The 5,000-nt window shown below is 42.2% G+C and overlaps 1 protein-coding gene across 5 annotated transcripts in view; it reads right to left on the bottom strand.

Annotated features, from left to right (window-relative positions):
* LOC121711885 (1-phosphatidylinositol 4,5-bisphosphate phosphodiesterase beta-4-like) overlaps positions 1 to 5,000 on the bottom strand; it is a 94,118-nt gene that overhangs the window by 48,490 nt on the left and 40,628 nt on the right. The window lies entirely within an intron of this gene.

Genomic DNA, 5,000 nt, shown 5'->3' with positions numbered 1-5,000 from the left:
CACACAGATAAATATATTTAGCCCACGTCCCTATTTGAGCAGGCAGTGAGGCGTGTTTGTGTCTAAGTGTGTGTGTGTGCATGTGTGTGCGTGTATCTCCATGCCTGTTGTGTGAGGAATTGATTGAGGTGGGTAGTGCCAATTATAGCAGGAGAGCTGTGATTGATTTCCACGGACTTGAGTTATAGCCATGCTCTGTGCTCACACACACACACACACACACACACACAGAAACAGACACACACACACACACATACACAGTTCCTATTCACCCAGGTGACAGGTGTCCATGCCAATTCTGATGCCAACAGCTCACATTCCTTCCTAAATGGACAAGCTGAGGAGTGGGCAAGTCAACTGGAAGTAGGCAAAGGTGCCAAAGCAAGCCTAGGCAAAGACACAAAACATCAGCAGCATACTCCTCCATGGAAACCCACTACAAATGAACTGTACCATACTCCATGTAAACTTACTACACACTAGAGCTGTCACTTTACGTTCGAAAATCGATTGCACAATCGATTGGACCAAACACCACAAGTTTCGAAAACTAAATTAGGGAATCGATTTTAACCAAATATTTACACTATTAATTTTAAAACGAAATTAAGAATAAGAACAAGAATATAAGAATATAAAATATAAGAATATAAAAGAATTCCGAAGTGCAGTAAGCATTGCGAAAGCTAAAAAGAAAATTCCCACCAATTTTACGCACCGGGAACAGCAGTTTCAATCAGCTGCTGTGCTGCTCGTGTTTTGCCAAAAAATGGAGGACAACGCGATCAACCTGTGCGACATGTAGAGAGACGAGTAATAGGCCCTAATAACTTCAGGAGTTCGATGTGGAAGTACTTCGGATTTTTGGTATATCAAACTATGGAGAAGAACAAAGCGGTAGGCTACGCAAACTGTGCAATCGAGTTCTACGGAGGCGAAATTTGTTTGACATTTCTAATCGTAAACACAGACACAGCTACGTTGAAGCCTGCAGTCATGTCACTGATGTAATTAACAGCACTCACCGACGCACTTATTCTTACTGTACTCTAATGTTTTTTTTAAACTGTCCTAAATTTGTGAGAATTGTTCTAACACTTACTGTTTACCATGTTGTTAGTCGCTTTGGTTAAAAAAGCGTCAGCCAAATGTAATGTAATGTAATGTAATGTAATGGCAGTCCACTTGGCTTACTGGTTTTCGAGAATGTTGCACTTCGGTTTGTCATTGTGCACGAAACTTCACGCCAATAAATCATCAGAAATATTGCTGGCTTGCGTCTACAATCGCCCTCTTTACGTTCGTCCTAATGCCTGTTAGTTGTTTGTGGATTGGCCTATATTTGGCGTTGAAAATGGAAACGTCTTTAGACATAAAACATCGATTTTACAATCGATTCAATGAACACTTATGTCTCAAAAATCGAACAGGATTTTTTCACAAAAGTGACAGCCCTACTACACACTTACTTTACCATGCTCCATGAAAACCCACTACACACTAACTTAACAGTACTCCTCCATGGAAACCCACTACACGATAACTTTACAATACTCTACGAAAACCTACTACCAGTACACTTATTTTTATCATACTCCATGGGAATCTACTACACTTACATAACCATACTTGGAAACATACTATACACACTTACTATACTACACCATACTTCATGGGAACCTATACAATCCCACAAATGAACCTTTTTTTCCTGGTTTTATAGACAGGCAATTTGATTGGCGTCCTCTGGATCTGATTTCCTGGGACATGTGGGCTGTTCCTGACACATCACCTTACATAAAGCACGAGCCAAACATGACATAACGTCAGCTAGGCATCAGAAATAATGCAATCAATCGCAGCAGGTCATTGATTAGGACCAAGTAGTAGGGTACAATCCATCACATGGCACAGACAATGGCAGGGCTTATGAAACACAGGTTTCATAACTAAGTAACTAACCATCCTTCATTATGTTTATCATTAACCTTGATGTGACCTTGACCCTAATGATTGTGGCAGGCGTCGGCAGTCTCGGCTGCAGCGGCAGATGCCAGCGCAGTTAGCCACACACGCTTTCCCAGCATCCGTCCAGTCGGGATGACGACCGTACCGACGGAAGTCTCCCTAAGCCGCCGCCCCGGTCGAGGGTGGGACTCGCCGAAACCCATGAGAGCGCCTCAAAAACAGGTGCAGCACCACCCAAGACAACCGCAGCCAAATTAAACTCCCAGCATGCAACAGAAGGGAAGCAGGCAGGCTGGCGTGCACTGGCAGCGTGAACACACACATAAATCCTCCCAGAGAGGATGGGATTTCACAGTGTTTGTTCCAAAATCACACAGTGGAACAAATGATTCCTGGTTAAATACTCTTTGACATGGGACCTTCATACGCCTACTTGACCTTCAGAAGCATCACTACTCCCTCACTAAACAGGTGAAGCCACATATGAACAGGTGAATAGTTGAGGCCACGTATAGCGGATCAGGGATTGCACACGTCCTTAAAGGTGCAGGACACAGACAGCTAGCGGTTGGTTAGGTGATGTTTGCAGTAAGTGACAAAATGTTTAGCTTAAAAAACGCGTGGCATCGCTTAGAGCACCTTTAAACATCGAATTCAAATAGAGCTGTCGCGTGGGCAGTAGCACCCGTGTCACATTTGCTCTAAGTGCCCTCCCACCTGGGGTTATTTCCCGAGTCCACTCGCAATCTCTCTCTCCCACTTATTTCCTACCATCCCTTCTCATTTAGTTAAGGCTAAAAAGCTCAATTTAAAAAGCACAGATAAAATTCCAGAACACTCCAGGCCCAATTCCCTCATATCATGGACCCAACACGGCATAGTTTCAGACAAAGATCACAGTTCATTACTGTTGCAGCTCTGCACATTTTTAAAATGAGAACTACCAAACTACCAAGCTTCACAGAAGCTCACAGACAACTATTCCAAAGAGACAAGAAGTGGAAAGAGCGAATACTTCTCCCTCTCAACTCCTCTTAACTGGGCTGTGTGGCAGTGATGGCACACAATGTGGTCTCACAAGATACATCCATTCAAGCACCCTTCAATACATAATCATGTCTATTTCTATCTGTATCAAAAGACTTTCAATGCCATCAACATTGCTTTACTAGTTCAGCAACAGGAATGTACACATAGGATTTGTATTTCATGCACACATACAATAATGAAGACATGTTACATCAGCCATGGCATCAGGGCTCTACACTAACATTTTTTTCCAGGAGCACTTTATTTAGGAGCACAGACAAAAATCTGGGGCCACAGTCAGTTCTGTACTTAACGTACACATAATGTAACTTTACACTGCAGCTAACAGTTAAACATGCCAGTGCACCAATTGTGAAGATTAAGAATGACTGACAACATTTACAGGAAACAAGATTTTAAAGAACATCAGTGCCTACTTTATTTTCAGTCCGTTCTATTTTTCTACATTTTGTTAATGTAAAATAATATAATGCATTGCCATATTTGCATATAGCCTGTATGAAGTAGGCTATCCTGCCAAATGTAGGTCTTAGGCCAATTTATTTATTTGTGAATCCACCTGTAGCTAATCCAAATATGCCCATGGTGACCTATCTGACTGCATACTGCCCAATACTAGCCTACTACTAAAACCGTGAATTTTCTCTTCAACAAAACCCAACATAGTCTAATCAATGATATTTACATTTATTTAAAATATCTGCATTGATGGGGGCAGTAGGCAAATGGTAGGCCTATGCATACTTTCGTTTTGCACTTCAGCTTGTATTCGGTGTAAAACAAACAAGCATGCATGGAGGCCTGTTGCATTGTCTGTAGCGTTCTATATGTTGCATATTGCAGCCAATACGTCAACTGGACTAAAAGGCATGTTGCCTTTTCCGTCTCTCACTGCATTCTCAGAATCTCATCCTGTTCCTCATATATCCGATGAATTCGGTGGATTGAAGAAATTAGTTCTACTTTGCATCTTGGCTGGCTAGTCTAACTTTCCGCTTTTTCTGCGCACGCTTGAATTTGATAGAAGCAACTAGCGAGTCACAACGCGAAAACTGCTAACGTTGATGGGTGGACGATGATTTGATGGTTGATTGGCGACGTGATTTTATGGTTCGCACCAGTAATGATTCTCGATGTTGCGCTGTATTTTGTAGACAAACATTGACTTGGCTAGAAGTCATTCGCACCAGTGCGCCTAAATATTTTTTTGCACTCGCACGCAATTACTTTTACTCGCATGTGCGAGTGAAATGGGCATACTGTAGAGCCCTGCATGGCATATAACTCTATATAACTCTATAAATATTCAACAAGATACAACCTTGGAAACATCACACACACACACACACACACACACACACACACACACACACACACACACACACAGATAGAGAGAGAGAGAGAGAGAGAGAGAGAAAGAGAGAGAAAACACACACAAATACAGAGAGAGAGAGAGAGAGAGAGAAGCACACACACAAATACACACACATACAGAGAGAAACACACACACACAAATACACACACATACAGAGAGAGAGAGAGAGAGAGAGAGAGAACACAAAGGGAGTGACATCCAACTCAGAGGCTGATTGATATTAATCATTTTAATTAGCCTGAACTTAATGAGGAGAGAGAGGGAGAGGAAGAACTAATGAAAGAAAAAAAACTCCAGAGAGAGATAGAGAGAGAGAAAAGGAAAGGAGAGAGGGTGAAACAAAAGAATTGCTGTAATATTCCTCCAGAGGTAAGCCAATTGGATTAGGCAGTAAGACTATTTGCCCACCCACCCACACACACCATTACAAACAAAAGCACACATTTACCACGTGCACACACACAAACATACATGCACATGCAAGAACACATTCTCACATGCTTTAGAACACACACACACACACACACACACACACACACACACACACGCACACGCACACGCACACGCACACGCACACACATAAACACACAGCCTTTCCACCAGATAA

The sequence above is a fragment of the Alosa sapidissima genome, chromosome 6, assembly GCF_018492685.1.
Source record: "Alosa sapidissima isolate fAloSap1 chromosome 6, fAloSap1.pri, whole genome shotgun sequence".
Taxonomy (NCBI): domain Eukaryota; kingdom Metazoa; phylum Chordata; class Actinopteri; order Clupeiformes; family Clupeidae; genus Alosa; species Alosa sapidissima.
Note: the sequence above shows the minus strand (reverse complement) of the source record. Positions and strands in the feature narration are given on the sequence as shown.